The sequence below is a fragment of the Pyrgilauda ruficollis genome, unplaced genomic scaffold (genome assembly GCF_017590135.1).
Source record: "Pyrgilauda ruficollis isolate IOZ18807 unplaced genomic scaffold, ASM1759013v1 scaffold50, whole genome shotgun sequence".
NCBI classification, from domain to species: domain Eukaryota; kingdom Metazoa; phylum Chordata; class Aves; order Passeriformes; family Passeridae; genus Pyrgilauda; species Pyrgilauda ruficollis.
In genome coordinates this window covers 5,888,371-5,905,302 of record NW_024526600.1, presented here as the reverse complement: position 1 = coordinate 5,905,302, position 16,932 = coordinate 5,888,371, and positions in this window count along the sequence as shown.

Genomic DNA, 16,932 nt, shown 5'->3' with positions numbered 1-16,932 from the left:
TTTTTTTTGTTTGTTACCTCAAATGTCTATCTTTCTTTTCTTTTTAAAGAGCTAAACTCCTTTGTTTCCACATTACTAGATTCTGATGATTTTGTCCTCTTGTTCTAGCTTAAGCAAGTATAATTCGCACCTGAAGTTTCAGCCAAATATTTTTTTCCTGGTGTTAAATTGTAGTAAAAGTGTTTTTGTTTTTTTTGCTTCTGAAGGTGGCTTTGTGCCGTGCTGACTGTCAGAAGCTTGCAAACACCTTTAGCATAGAGCACAGCTTTGAGGTTACAGCAACTGCATTTCCCACCCATCCATTCTTTCAAAATGGACCAAATACTCTTAAATCAGACACGAAAATGGGCCTCATCTATGATCCATTGAAGCTGTTGGACACAGTTCCCTGTGGGTTATGGTGCTCATAAATACCAGTAAAATCGTATGGGCAGGACTTTCAGCTAAGCCATTTCAAAGCGGTTACTTACAATACCAATATTCAGGGAAAATGAACAAAAAAAAAAAAAAATCCAGGTTTATAAAAATGTGTGGCTTGTGGAAACAAAAGGTTTTCAGCTGGCCTGAGCAGCTCAAGGAGAGCACAAGGAGAACTCCAGTTGAGTTCAGGGCTGGGCTGTGCCCTGGGGCTTGCGGGACCCCAGCTGCAGCGCTGCATTCGTAACCAGCCAGGCCTGCATGCTCTGGGGCCTGGCCTGGCAACAGCAGCGTGGCCACGGGGAACCATGGCCCCTGTGCTTGGGAAACCCCCCTGGCCTGGGCTCTGGCTTGGAAATAAAGGCTTTGGTTGGAGCCAAGGTGGGCGCCATCAAATCCTGAGTGAGGGCGGCGAGGCCGGAGCTGGGTCGGTGTCTGTGCCCAGCCCTCGGGGACTCAGCGAGGGCTGAGGTGGCACTGAGGGGAGCCCAGGGTCAGGACCGAGATTGCTGGGTCCTGGCTGTGGCTTGGAGATGTTCCCCTTCTGCTCTGTGCACCCAGGGTCCCTCTGTAGTATTTCCTCAGGCTCTTACAGAGCGTTATATTTCTGTCACTGCTGCTCTCAGACATCCCTGTTTGAAAGACATGCCGGCCAAGTGGAAAAACCAAGATACAAACACATGGCTGAGATAAGAAGGAGTTTAATTTTAAGGCACTGAGTGTTGTAAATGTAGTTTTGTCAGGTGGAAACCACATGGATGTGTGTGTGAAAGGGGAGGGGGGTGTTGGGAAGTGCCTGCCACTCCAAGGTTCCCTGCACTGCTGCTTCCCTCCAGGCTGTTTGAACTTGATCCTGTGAGGTGTTGAGCATTCTCCCTTGTCAAGGGAGGGGGCTTGACATGCTGGCAATGGAGGCATTAGGATTATATCACAATTTGGCAAGACCCTTAAGTCTCTGGCTTGCTGATTTGAAGTTTGAGACGGTGTATAAATGCTGAATGGACTATGCTTAAATATTGCTTTAAAGTAATAAGGTTGTAGTCTCTGTGTTGGGATGATGAATTAAATGTGGTGGGGTTTTTTTCCTCATCTTTGTAGTCCATCAGTATTTTCTTCTCTCAATAAATTTCACTCTTATGGCAGTTCTCTATATTGTTGCAGCTCTGGTGGAGCTAGCTCCTCAATTTGTCAATAAATTCATAATGCAGTGGGAAAACTCTATGGGAGGGAATGAAGTGCCAGCTGCCACAGGTCACTTTCTTATCAGGACAGTACAGTTCAGGAAATATCTCAAGAAAAAGAGTTCTGGCTTAGGAATGTTGACAGTATTTGAAATACTGGGAGGAAAAAAAAAATCTTAAGCATTTTTTTTCTTTCGTTTTTTTCCTCCTTGGACTTGGTAAAATTGGAAATTAAAGTGATGGTGTGTCCTCTTTGAACTTTAGGGATGGAGAGTTTGGGTGGCAGGGGAAGCAAAAGAAAAGACAGCATTTCTTTTTGAGGTGTGTTTGATTTCCTGAAATAGTTTAAAGCCTAACAAGAGCTGTCTGCTCACTGCCTTCCCATTCACCAGCCCATAGTATGGGGGACCTCCTCTGGTTCCCTATAGATGTCAGAGCAAAACAGGACAGGAACAAAGCAGTCCCACAGTTTGCACTGGAATTTCTTTCTGGATTGTATCTCTAGTTGTTGGTTAGGGGGGATGAAGAAGTGGGGAAGCTGTTGCCTCTTCACCTCCAGGACTGCTGTTCTGCACAGAGTTTCTGCTGCTGAACCTGGGACTGAGCTGGTGGAACTTCTGCAAGCTCTGGGTGACACGTGCCAATGAAAACCTGCTGTTGTCTGTAGCCATTCGTGCACCAGTCTGTCAACTTCAAAAGTGAAATAAATTCTTCTTTTCCCTTCAGTCACTAATTGTCCCCTGTGCTAACAAGTGAGAAAGGAAAAGCCTAAGTGTGAAGCAGTAGCCCTACTTCTACTATTTGAGGGATGGAAAAGGAAAAAAAAAAAAAAAAAAAAAAAAAAAAAGAACAAATCCACCCTTCCCTGTGACAAACTTTTCAGTTAAATTCAGCAGATTTCCTTGTCTCCTCTCTCCCATACACGCACTCTTACACACACGCACAGAAGTGCTTATGAGAAGCAGATGCTGCCATGGTTTTGCTCTTGGAAGAGGAGAGGAGCACTCGCCTGCAGTGGTGGGGAATCCATGGCAGCCAGAAGGAGCAGAAAGGTTGAGCCTGCTCGTGTTTCTGCAGATAGGAAAAAAAAAAGGCCCTTGAAATCAGGTCACAGATAAGTTGTGTCTTAATGCGTTACTAAAGGAGTTGTTTAATTCTTTTTATGTGTGGTGTGTTCTGATGCTGTCCCAAGAAAGTGGATGATTCATTTTGAGAGGGCTTATAAAACATGTTGTACTCTGTCACTGTTTCTGGGAGAACATAGGGAAATTATTGTTTTATTTCAAGAAACTCAAAATACTGACCTCCTTAAAGTTGTCCAGGATTTTATTTTATTCCTGTTAATGTTGAGAAATCTGACATCAGTTTTTATGTCTTCATTTGAAGACTGGAAGGGTTCAAGTTGTGCACCAGTTTTTCAGAGGCAGATGCCAGTTTTTTCCAATGGCCCATTTCCATCCCAACAAGAAGATGGAATAATGCAGCCGCTGACTGCCCAGGAGATTGGATTTCTGGAATTTCTGGAGAGCTGAATAAGCTGCACTTGGCAATAGTAAAATGGACTCAGTTCTGATTCCTTCCCTCGCCAGACACACAAGTTCAGGTGGTCCTCAGTGAATGACAGCTTTGTCTCAATCATCCACACCTGCATCCAAACGCTTCTGAGAACAGATCTCTCACCACAGCATTCAGAGAGGGAAGGGAATGTCACATTTCCTCCAACCTGCCCTTAGGATTGCCTTGCCTCACCCAGCCTTTCTGCTTCCAGGCTGTTACATATGTCTTGCTGTCCCTCTCCCACAATTCTTCATGTGTATGGATATATTTTTATGCAAATATATTTATACACATTCACATGTAGCTGTACCTGTTCCCTCCGTTCCACTCTCGTGCCTCAAATGCATGTCCTATGGAAATTAAGTGAATGACTTCATCAAATCTCATCTGGGATGGAAAATGTAGGCATTTTATTGCATTCTCTGTTAACTCAGGAGTGAATTTTTTCCTTACTTGTTAAAAAACACAAACATCACAAAACCACATTAAAAAAACCCCTTTCAACTCACCGGATTTGTGTCTATAAAGATGATCATGAAATCAGCAGTTATGTAGAGAGGTGCAATATATTGTGTTTCAGCAGACAAGCCTATCTCTGAATATGATTATTTTAATTAATTTCAGGTACAAGAGTTTGCTCCATATCAATGGACCAGCAACATACATATTTCCTCATAAACCATTTAGAAATACATATATTTTTCAAGTGGAATTCTTGGTATGTCAGCCTTTGAGCTTCTAAAGGGTATTTGGATGATAAATATTGTTTGTGTGTGGGTTTTTAAAAAAAGTTGATGCATGTTGTTTGGAACTAAAATCTCATGTAAAGAGGGAAAGTATTTAAAAATAAATACTGCTTTTACATATTAGCCCTATGGGCACAATCTGAGAGTTGTGGTGCAGGAAGATGCCCCTCTAAAAAGTGAGGTTCTCTTGTCTGAGCGAGTTCAAAATCCAGGAGAGGCAGGAGGGGTCTTGGAAAAGTTGAGCTGGTGGAGCTGAGGGCAGAGATGATCCTCTCCAGAACTGTGTGTACATGGCTGGGCAGTCACTGCTCAATACATTAAATTTAGGCTGTGTTAGCAGGTTTATACTTATGGGGTGAACTGGTTGCCAAGGGGAACTGTAGATGTCCCTGGAAAGGCATGTTTTAGCCCCTTTAGCCATGTTTTATCTGCCCTTGCTCTGCTCAGTGCCTGTGACTCTCTCCCAGTTCTTGCTCTGCAGTCTCCATGCCACCCTGGTGGGATCTCTGAAACCTGGGCTGGAGTTCCCTGGGAAATGCACCTTTTTTTCTTTTTTCTCTTTTTTTTTTCTTCAGCTCCCAATAAAGAAAATTTAGGGATGGGGGTCACTAAAACACTCCAGTTATTTCATGCACCTGCTCAAGGGCTCAAGCCTCCAATATAAACCAGCTGTGCACTGTGGCTGTTTGCCTACAGAAACCTGAATGCTGGTTCCTCCTCTTAGTGTCCTTGGAAACCTTCAGTGGCTTTGAGGTGGTTGGGACCAGCCTTGAATTCCTGAATTGTTGTCCAGGGGTGGCCTGGGCTGGTCCAGCCTTGATTCTGGCGAGCTGGGGCTCAGGTATGTGGTACCTATAGACAAGCACTGTTTATAGGAGTTTGGGGTTTACAGTAATGAGTGAAGTATCTGCAGAACTGTGCTGCACTTTCCCTGCTGGCTCTTTGTAGCTGTTGTTTAAAGCCATGAGTCAAATCAGGGTCCCTCTCTTCCCCCCACCTGTTTTCCCACCTTGCTTCCCTCAAAACTCCATTGAAATTTTTGCCCCTCTCATCAAAACTGATGGGGGGTTTGTGGGGGGCTTTGTATAAAGAAAAGTGTCAGTGTTTATTACTGAATAAATAATTTAATGTGAATTTTATTGTTACATTTTTATGTAGCATTTTCAGTTTGGTCTGTATTTCTCAACAATTAGCTAATTCTTTCTTTTTATTATGCAACTGAAGAACTCATAAATCTCTTTGTAAATTTCTGCATCCTGAGATTCTATTCTTTGCATGAGATTAATTAGAGCCAAGGATTTGTCTTCTGTTGAAAATGTTGTAAAACAAGTGTTCTAAACTGGTTCTGTACTAAAATTAAACAGAGTGAAAGCCTTGCATGGAAGGGATTTCAAGCAGAGATCTCATGAAGGCACAGGCTTGCCTTCTCAGACACTGTCAAGTGCTTGTGCTACAATGTCCTCTTTAATTCTTAACATCTTTTTTTAAATTACATTAACGCCATTTTACAGTCAGACCTAGTGGAATCACAGCCTGAGACTTCTTAGTGTAAGACCCTTTTTTTATTCTTTCGTTTCCTGGCAGTTTTGACAGTCATCAGGCAGAGATTTTCCATGCAATTTATTTACCTCAAATTGATTTTTTTTAGCAAAGTCCAGTAATTCCCACTAAGGAGGTAACTGCCCTTGCTAAAATTATTTTACAACTGTTTAATTAGGAAATGTTTGCTTGTCTGTCTTCTGGCTCGAGGGCTGAAGGTTTGGTGTTTTGGTCACAGATACATCATTTACTGCTCCAGCAGTGAGGGGAAAAAAACCTCCAAGCTTTGGCCAAGCACTCAGCTTTTGAAAAATTGCCACTTGCACGCAATCAGCAGGGAGCTGTTAAGAATTTAGTTGCAAAACCCTCTGAAGATCCTGACCATATGGGATGTACTCTGTTTCAGAGCACAGGGAGATGAGCAGGATTTTTCCCATACATCCTGCTCTGGGCCCTTTTTGCCGGACCAGGCAGCGAGCAGAGCACTTTGTGCAGACTCACTGTGTTGTTCTTTCTCAGGCTGTGAGGAAGAGATGGAGAGAGCTGGCAGCCAAAAACTCCAGGAGAGGGAGCCCAGGAAAGGAAGAGAGAGGGTTCAAAAATCTTTGTGTAGGAGAGAATGGGATTGAGAGCTCTTGGGACAGGAACAATCTCAATAGTGGAGATGAAGATGGGATGTGGACTGCTGGAAAATAAGCAAATTATGCCTCATGATGAATGACCTAGAGTGGGATGTGGCAGCTATCAAAAAATACCAGAATAATGTGAGGACTTAGAAATTTGGAAGGAAAACATAGGATAAACATTGCAGAAAATGCCTTTCTTTGAAGTAAGGTGTGGTTTAGTCAGTGAGAAGAGGCATGGGATCCCTTTACTTTAAGACAGCCACCCAGAGAGAAATGTGCTTCAGGAAGCAGGAGGGTGTTAAGCTGGGAAATGAGATACCTGAAGTGCTTTTTCTTCTCTCTGTAACTTCTGCTCTTGCCAGGGCTGGTCTCCAGCTGCATTGCCCCACACCTGGCTTGCCAGGTGCTCACAGGGGTTATTTTTATGCTCTCATTGCATCAAGAAATGAAAGCAGGGGAAGTGATACATTATTTTGTGACTGATTTTATTAATGACGATCCGCGTCCTCTGTTAGAGTGAATCACTGGCACTCTGTTGGTTTTAGTGAACTTAACACCCGTGGAGAATTGTATCAGTTACATCCAGATAAATCGTGTTTTGTGTGTTTTCAGCTGGAAACTGGGTCCCAGATTGGTGCATGGGACTCTCCCTTGGAGCCAGGGTCTGACTGGGTGACTCCAGGGGTGCTCAGCTCACCTGGAGCAAGGGAAGGTCACAAAAAAGGAGAGGAGTGGGACTGGACTCCTCCGTGCTGGAGGAGCAGAGAAGCCTGGCCAGGCCTGGGGCTGTGGCTGGGCGTCCCTGGTGGGACAGGGGTGTCACCAGCTTGGTGGACACTGCAGGCGTGGTGGGGCTGGCTGTCCCAGCAGGAGCTCAGGCTCCGAGGGGTTATGCTGCCTGCGTGACGTGGGAGGCCGGGTGGGGACCGAGACATCTGGTGAGAATTCCTCATGGCTGAGCTGTGCGTTGGGCTGGGATGCCGAGTAATTTAGCTGATTTCTTTTTTGGGGTTGCTGGGAGGAGGAGGAGGAGGGGGGCTGGATGCCACAGCCTTCCAGTAACTGTCTCTCCTTCAAAATATCACTTTTGCTTTCTTTGAAGACAAGAAAGAAATTATATTAAAAAAAACAAAACAACAAACCAACACCAGGAACTGCCCCAATGTGTTTGCCTTGACAATAACTGTACATCTGCAACAGTTTATCACTATGGGAAAATGAGTGGGTAATAAAGTTTTGATGTTGGCTGTTGCATGTACAGAGGTATCACAGGCTTTGAAAATGATTTGTTATGTGAATGCCCATAGTAGCACCGAGGTTCAAAGGGAGGTGGTTTGTTTTCCGTGCCCATTTAGTTATGAGTAACACCAGCTCTAATTTCCTCCTCCCACCAGCAAGCAGAGAGTCCTGCATTGGAAGCCAAATATAGCAACAAAGATTTCTATCTCTGGCCAAAACCAAAAAATCTGTTCCCTTTTAAGAATAGCACTCTATTCTTTTCTGATGGAGATGGATAAAGAGAAAAATCAACTTTAAGGAAGCCAGTTTCTCAGTGGGAAACTCCCTGGTCTCTCTCAAATGGCCAATGTAAAAGGTATGCACTTATTTTTTGGCATCTGTGTAGAAGCCAACGAGGAGGCTTCTGTACAATGCCATCAGTAAAGCCCTTTTGGGGTTGCAGTCTGGATACATCTTCCCTATTTGCTGGTGTGTTTTTCCTGCACTGCCCTGTCTGTCTTGTGAGCAACAGGGCCCATGCTGAATGGGAATGCCACAAATTGCCCAGCTACCCCTGCTCGCTCTGCACCCTTTTCTTTCTGGTTTGCTCTTGTGGAGAAGTTACTCCCTTGGCTCTGAAGGACAGAGCCCTGCTCCACCTGACAAGGCAGCACGATGGGGTAAGGTGGAGCAGCAGGCAGCCCATGATCCCTCCTACCCCCTTGGTTTTCTCCTTGGGGGACGATGTGGGAAGTCGTCCCTGTGCTCTTTCCCGTGACTTCCCAGCCTGTGACTTCCCAGCCGTGTTGTGCCCTCAGAGAGTGGCTCTGGGCAGTGGGGCTGGCCAGGCCCGTGGCTGGCTGGATGGGCTGGGAGAGAAAGGATGCTGTCAAAAGAAAAGGCAGATCCCTGTGCTCTTTCCCATGACTTCCCAGCCGTGTTGTGCCCTCAGAGAGTGGCTCTGGGCAGTGGGGCTGGCCAGGCCCGTGGCTGGCTGGATGGGCTGGGAGAGAAAGGATGCTGTCAAAAGAAAAGGCAGAAATGTTTGTGGTGAAGCTCTTCCTCAGGTGTTGTTCTGACCTTTTCTGGATGGGAGTTAGTACTCCCTGAAGATGAGCGTGCACGTGGGTGTCACTGCCTGTTTTTAAGCTAGGATATGCCTTTAGGAGGAGGCACACACCTACACCCACCCTCCTTTTCTGATCTTGAACTCGGATTTTTTAACTTCTCTACACCATCTGAGGAGGGCTATTCAGCCTTTCCTTCGAAGGACTTATTCCCATTGCAGCCCACCCCCACCACCCACCCATAAGCAACTGGCATGTGTGACATGCGAGCAGAAAAAGCCCTTTCTCTAATGTAGCAGCTGTTCTTGTTTTAGAAGTGTTGCTTCATTCATTTGCAGACTGTTTGGCTGAAGGCCTTTGCTGTAAGGTGAATGCCGAAGGATTACAGGGTTAGCTCTTCCTCATTTGGAAAACTGTGACTTCTTTTATTTTTTTTTTTTTTTTTTTTTGAGCCTTGGACCCTAATGCATTTTAAAAACAATGCAGGGAAGTGTCATCCAGTAAATATATTTGCACTGGATCTGTTTTACCAGACATGTTTCTGATGGAGTTTTAAATAAACACAAGGATGTTTGGAAATATCTTGTGTATGTAAATATGTAAAATATGCAAAACAAAGCTGACAGCTGTGGGGTGTACTCATTGCTCACGTGAGGAGGCTTTGTGTAATGTTTTTTTCCACCATCCTGTCTTTTTGTTTTTTTTAAGCATCTGTGTCTGTTCCAAGATAATCTGTGATTCCCACTGGACAGAGAGGGAGGAGGCCGGAGCGATTCCCCTGAAATCTGCCTGAAATCTTGTGAAGAACCTCCTGGTGAACGGTGGAACCGCTTTCCACGGAGCACCTGAGTGCAGCACAGAGGAATCCCTTCTCTCTGGAGGTGGGACAGTGCTGGGTCTGCCTGGACTTGGCCCTTCAGGAGGGGCAGCGGGAGAGCGGAGCCGTCCTTGGGCAGCGCAAGGAGCGTGACAGCAGCATTAGTCACCAGCGCACGGAGCTCCATTTCCTGAGCTGAATCTGTTGCTTAGGAGAGGACGACAGTTTTGCAACCTCAATTTAGCCTTTATTTAGCCAAGGAGAGCCGAAGCCTACATCCCCATGTCAGTGCACTGCAGTGAGAAGGAAAAAATAAAATCGCCAAAACTCTTAACATATTTTTTTTTTTAATTGAGCATTATGCTGCTTTTTAGACACCCTTCCGGAGGGTAATTCATCCTCTATGCGTAGTAACTGTACCACTTGCAAGTTCTACAGGATATTTGGTGTGACTTAGCCACCTGTTGTTTTCACTGATTTTTTTTTTCCACCTCTTTCCTTGCTCTTGTTTTCCAGTCCCACTGCTTTAAGGGCAGTATTCCAAACTCCTGGCTGTCTGCCAGTGTGGATGTCCAGGCCCTTGGGGCAGCAGCTCTGTGTCACCCTCCTGTGTGCACACTGAGTTTGTCCTGTCCATCAGCTGGGACACATGGATGTGCAAATGTCCAAAGGTGCAGAACAAGTGCAAGCTCCTTCTGTTTGCTTGGTGGTTTCAGTCACAGCAAATGGGAGTGCTTGGCAGGAACAGCAGCCTGGGTGAAGGACAAAGTGGAAGTACAGCAGCTCAGGAGACTTTTGGCTCCCTCAGGAAAAGTCTCATTTATTCTGTTGAGGGAAATAGCTTAAGTGCATCAGATTTGCTGCTGCTCATTCTCTTTGCTCCCAGGCAGTTTTTGCCTTGCTGTCACTGACATTTCTCTGTGAACATCCTTGAGGAGATCTTTATGAGATCTAGTACTGAACCTCATCATCACCTGACCTGTGTTGTAATGTCACCTTACCTGTGTCCCCATCACTGTGGGGATGGACGCTCTGGCAATCTTTAGCAATTTGCAATTCTTTAATGCTGCATTCTCCTACTTTACAGAGCTTTCAAGTGAACTCTTTTCCTCAGCTCTTACTCCAGATAACATCTTCCAGTGACTGCATATATTCCACCTCCAGTTTCACCTGGAAATGACCAGAAATTGCTACCAGTCTGAATGATGCAGTAGAGTCTTTGAAATCACTGTTAAAGCCCATGGCTCAAAAAAAATGTTACTGCTTTGGGGTTCACATGTGGCCAGGTTTTCTGTTCTCATCAGTGATGGAGAAGTTGCTTTTGCATGAAGGTAGACACCAAAAGACCAGAATACCCTACTTGTGCCAGATTTGGGTGAGCCAAACAGAGAGGCAGAAACAGGCAAGAATGGGATGCTGAACTTCTTGCTTTCCTCTTCCTTCCAATGCCTACACGTTGTGGTGAGACCAGCACAAGGCATTTCATCCTTCCCCCCCAGTTCTCTGGGCAGGAAGGAATTTCTTTTGTGTCTATGATACTTTGCAGTGTGTGCTGGTCCTGTCAAACAGGCACTGGAACCAGTTGGACAGTGCCTGACCAGCAAAACCTCGATGTTCTTCATGGACAAATTCATCATCCACAGTAGGCACTTGAAAAACAGCGTTTGTGGTCCAGGGAATTGATAACAAACTGACAATCACATAAGTTTTTTTTTTTTTATTTGGTTTTGAAACATGGAGAAACTTAACACTGAAAGTGAATGTGTTGCCCAAGCTTCAGATCTGTGCCTTCAGAAATTCTCTTCTAATATTTTGGGCCGTATTTCTGTGGTTCCTAACAAAGGTTCTCCCTAGTGAAGGAGAAGATGCAGCTGTCATCCGTGACAGACATTGCTGATTATTTTCCATGTTGCTGTTTGCTAGTTTGCAGAGGTCTGAGAGGAAGTATAGAGAACCCAGATCAACTGATAAAACCTCCAGTTCTCCTGTGCACAGCTTAATTCACCATTACAAGGACTCTTATGCAAATCCTAGACCTGAAATTTCATATTTTCTTTTTTTGAAATCAGTAATCATTGTAATTTCATTTCAGCTGGAATATTATTTTTCTTTTTTTTTTTTTCTTTGCTGTTTGATGGGTCAGATTTAAACCATCTGCAGGCAGATGGAAAGGAAAAGTGGAATTATTGTTTTCACCAAAAAATTTTGCAGCTGTCAGGGTGTGTTTGACACAAGCCTGATGGCTGAAAACAAAGACAGGACACGTTGTCCCGGCTGGATATCAGCGAGCGCAAGAACTCTTCATGGCCAACTCTTACTTGGAGAACTTGGGGCTAAATGAGGTAAACAAGGTCATTATTTAGCCATACTCAAGGGCTTTTCAGAGAGAATTATTCACTGAATTATGTGCTGCTTTTTGCTGGGCCTCAGTGAGTCTCTGTTGGTTTTGGCATGAGGGGGTGGCTTTGCAGCTGACAGTCACAATATGTCACACTGGCAGGGCTTTGTGACTGTCACACCACGTGGCAGGGCTGCAGCCATCGCTCCCAGTACCTGTCAGGATGTATTGCTTTTATAATCTGGGTTAATTTATGGCCCCATCATTAATAACTCCAGATGATCAAAAAGGCCTGGAAGCAGAGCTTCTTAGGAGGGACACCAGGAGCCGTGACTCAAACCCTACCAGCAGGGATGAGATTGTTGCTTCATGTCCAACACCAGTGGCTCCTCAGGGATAGCAACACTACTACTGCTTTTTGAAGCAGTCCTTCCCACAAGGATTCAGCCTGTGCGAGCTGGAACCACTTCTGGGAGCTCGTGCATCTTGCTGCTCCTTCTTAATCTTTGTAAGAGTGGCCATTCCTTCTGCTTGCACCAAGCTTGGAATCTTCAGGAACCATAAATGACTATCCAAAGTGGTCTAAAACTCAAATCTTCTTACACAAGCCAGTGTATTTGCATGAAGAGTGCAATTTTTCGTTGTCAATGTGAAGTGTGACTGCTAGGCCTTCCTGATATCTGGGTTTTTTTCCATTTAATGGGAGATTTCTGCTGGGGTGGTGTATGTTGGTTTGTTGTTTGGGGTCTTTCAATATTAATATCAGCAACCTGGGCTAAGACAGTTAGCAATAAAGCTTTTGTCCTTTGCATCATGACTTTTGAGAGTGCTAATATTATGTAGTCATTGGGAGGTGAATTTTTCTGCTCTGAAGTGACAGTCCTGTATCATTGCAATCTCCTGTGGCTGACACTGTCACGTTGGTGTTTATCCACGTTGTATTTTTTCTCCTCACATATAATTTGACTGCGTATATCTGTAGACAGAATGTTCTTGAACTAAGCTAAACCTAAGAGAATAAGACATTTGTGAACTGTGAGCTATTATCCGTCATTAAGCCATCTGAACCCTTGCAGTGCACAAGAATTGAGTTACACTCTTGTTGTTCTGTGGTTACTGGACATGTTGTACAACAGCACAAATTGGAAACAATTTTAGAAGTGGTTCATCAGATCCTTGTCCTCCAAAATAGCTCAGAAGACCCAGCTTTACATCCATCTTTGGATCAAGGTGAAATGGAACCGTGCTGCTGCAGTTGTAATAATTTGGCTACTGTGGGAGAAAGGAAAGGCCTGGAGATGTTTAAGTTGTTTTGGGCTTTTCCCCCCCACCCATTTTGGGGGCCAAGATCCTAACTTCAACAGGAAACCCAAGAAGTCAGAGCTGTATTGGCAGTATTATCACAGGAAACCTGGAAAGGACAGAGCGTGAAGAATAGAGGCCAAATCCAACTCATGTCACTCTCATTAATCTGGGAAGTACAGCCCTGTTGGAAAGAGTAAAAAAGATTTAGGTTTAAATGCACCAAAACTCACTCTCACCAAGGGATGATTTCCTCGTGTACTGTTCCCAGCCTTAGCAGGATTGTGTGAGAGGTGTGTAGTGCTCCCTGCTCTGCACTTTGCACAGTTCTTTGCACCTGCACCAAGTGGGTGTGAAATGTCCCCACTCAGCGCTGCTCATGCTCATTCACACTCACTTAACGCTGACGCTAAGCAGCCTGAAAGTGGACAAAAGGCAGAAAATCATCCCCAGCATCCTGCTGGCTCCTCAGGACAGATGTGCCATTGCCGTGGATCACATCCCTGTCACTTCCCACACTGTGCAGTGCGAGTGAGGTGAGGGAGCTGCATCCAGCCAGCCCAGTCTGCTTTCTACACTGCTTTCTTTCAAGGTCTGAAAAAAGAAAAAAAAAAAAAAAGGGGGGGGGGGGGGGGAAATTGACTTTTACCTTTATTCCTTTGCTGCCCAGCACTATCTTTGTAAATTATAAATTTTAGAAAAACGCTCTCAGTGGGGTGAGGCTGGCCTGGTCTCTCAGAGCCATACATTTTCATGTGTTTTTCTGCTGTCTGTAGGTTTAAGGGATTCATTCCCATATGGGAAGCTGCAAGTGCCTTACTGTGATCTCTGAGCAGGTGCATCGATAGCATTCCCTGTCCCTCCCTGAGAGCAGCCCCACAGGCTCGAGGAAGAAGAGAACTTAAAATAAATCTCAGGAAAAAAGTGGCCTAAGAGAGAGCAACTTACTGAGCTCTGAAATAATATTTTCAGGAGAGAAAAATGTGATGCCATGGTAGAGGAAATGCTGTGGGATCCAAATGCAATTTGTGTCTGCTACAAACAGTGGTCAGGCTCTGAAAAAGACACAGCTTTGCACAACCCCTGCAAAGAGCCAGGAGCTGTACAGGAGTGCAGCTCTCTCTGTCAGTACTGCTCCTCAGCCATATGTGCTTTTCTCCATGTTCCTATCCTAGTCATGGCTCCTAAAAGTTCAAATTGGTAGAAGAAAGCAGATTTTAGATTATGTTTTTCCCTCTCAGTCTATAAACTGACTCACTAAGGGGAAGCTGTCTACGAAAACTTCCCAGAAGTTCAGCAAAACAATTCCTCCACTTTGTTCTTTCTGTCCTGCTATGGAAGTGCTTTAATACCAAAAGTTATCAAGAAAAAAAACAAACCCAAAAAGCAGTACCACCCTTGATTCTGTTTTGTGCACATCAGAGCTCTGTAACAGGTGTTGCCTTTTTCAGTACACAGCTGAATGTAGACAGACTTCTTAGCACCCTGATATAATGTCTGGAGGGAGGAAGCATTGGTTGGGAAATGCAGGGTGGTGGAAGTTTATTTGGTTTTGTAGGTGGTGGCTCACTGAATGAGCATTATTCAAGGAGAATTCAGTTCCAGGATAGAAATAAACATTATACTTTGTGATCAGTGTATTATACTATAAGGAAAAGCTTATTTTTTAAATTGAAGGTCAGGGTAATTACATAGAAATATACAGCTGAGCTGACTGCTGACCGAGTTGAAGAAAGAGATAAATGCTTTTGTGATATTTCACCTGACTGTTCCTGAAAAATGCTTACAACTCAGGTAAGTTTTCATCTATTTTTCACCAGTAAAATGGCCTTTTTTGTTTTCTGTAGGGTCTTGTCAGGAGCACTGAAATCAGCTAAAATTGCTAAGCTAAGGGTCTTCTATTTTCTGTGATTCTGTTGCTGAAGTTGATGTTGTTACTTGGCTTTGCAGCAACTGTCCCGCTCATTTAGTAAAACTTTTGAAAGTTGGCTGAAATTGTTACGTAGGAGAAAGCTTAGAGGCATAACATGATGTGTTTCTTGTGTTTTGTTGTATTTATGTGTTTAGTTTCTTTACTGAGGGAGTCATGCAGTCTTGTGGATTAAAGGTTCTCCCCACCCCACTATTTTTTTTATGTTTATAATTTTTTTGTGGTTTTTCCCCCTGGGCAATTTTTAGAGCAGATTGCATTTGAAATGAACTCTTTAAGGGGGGCAGTCTTTTATTTTGGTGGATGTACAATAATAGGTGTTGCTTCTTGGAATGAGATAGCACAAAATTTCCTGCTGCCAAAGTCCTTGAGTAAAATTATAGCTGAGCTGAATGAAGGTAAACATCATTTTGATATCAGTTTTGACCTGCTTCCTCAAACTGCTCCTATCTAATTGTGAGATGCGTACCCATTCTGCGCACCCCTTCAGAAAACACTACACAAAACTTAAGGCTTTAAGCTTATTATGAAGATAAATATCTATTTTTTTCCCTGCGGACAACATGTACCAGTTGCCTGATTATATATTTAGTCTACTAATAGAGACTGCACAGGCCAAAGGAAGTTTAAATGTGTCAGTGGACAATACTATTAATTAGCTCTCACAGTGCAGTGGTACATTTGGGGCTGTGGTGTGAGCAGAGTCTCGCTGTGCCTTAGCTGCTGCATGTAAAAGCAGCTCCTTACGCTGGGAAATTGCCCGTGAGTGCAGCAGAGAGCAGCTGGGAGAACAGGGAGGTCCCCCTGCTGTCGGCAGGCAGGTGAGCACAGGCAGGGATGCCCTGTGAAACGAATGCCTTGCTGACAGGCAGTGATGGATAACGCTAATTACGAAGGCAGGAGATGTAAACAAAATGAGCAGAGTGAAATCCTGAGAAGGGATTATTTAGAATTTACCTCTGTCAATTTTTGTGTGGATGGTTATAATTGTAACCACCAGGCACAGCCTGCACAACAGCTTGGCTGTTACCATTTACAAGCAATTATTAATAACACTGTTAAATTACACACTAATTTCCTCTAAGGCAGCTTATGCTTGAAGCTTCTGTGATTTAAATGTGAAACGACCCCATTATTCCTTTACTTGATTGATACTAACTGAGAGTAATTAACATACAAAAGTTAAATCTGTTTTAATTAGAAAACCCTTGCTGCCACCTCACTAATTATTATTGAAGGCAATAGCATTTTTGCTGAACTTAACATGAAAAGTAGCTGTATAACCACAGTGAAAGGAAATGGCTTTGGACTGAAAATACCTATAGAGGTTTTGTCTTCATTTTTTTAAGGTTTAGTGGTTTAAACTGTAAATCTACCATTAAAAACCATGTACAGGCTCTCATATTTACCAGCTATTTCAAGGACACCTGTATATGTATTTAGCTTTTGTGGTGCACTGTTACATCAGGCTGCTTTTCTGTCCTTAGCAGAGGAATTAAGATTGAGCTAATTGTCCTGAGTGACACAAACAAAGTTTCCTTCACAGCACGGTAAATCTCTCCAGCTGTTTATGAGCTGGGTATGAACAGCTGATCTCATCTCAAGAGTTCAAGCTGGGAAACAAGGCAGAGGAAAGCTGTTGAGCAGGAGGTGAAATGGATGGTGATGTAGCTTACTGTGAAACTGGTCATTCAGTAAAGCTGTGTGCTTTACCCGTATCTTCTTTTACAGCTCTCTCTGGTTTGCTCTGAGATTTTATTCTTTCACACTGCAGAATAAATCTGTGCCATTATAACCAACTCGTTATGCCAGTAGAGGTGCACAGCGTGGTCTCAGATGTGGCACTATAAATGAAATCTTTTACTTTGGTTAAAAACTAGGTGTGTGTGCAGGAAGGGAAATGCAACAGGGGAAAGAATGAAAGCTGTATGGCTTTTGAAGTGAGAAGAAAGCTCTCTGTGTGGGATAACTTCCCTGAGCTAGACCTGCAACTCCAGGAAAGTGGTGCCTGGGAGCAGCCTGTGCACAGCTCTGCTGCTGGGGGAGGCTGAAGGAAGGGGCAGCTCAGCCATCCTTGTGGGGTGTGGATCTCCATGTCCCCCTGCAGGTGTTCTTTGAGATGTCAGCCTTTTCTGGCTTTTTTTTTTTTTTTTTTTTTTTTTTTTTTTAAAATGTTTTTAAACCCTTCCCCTAC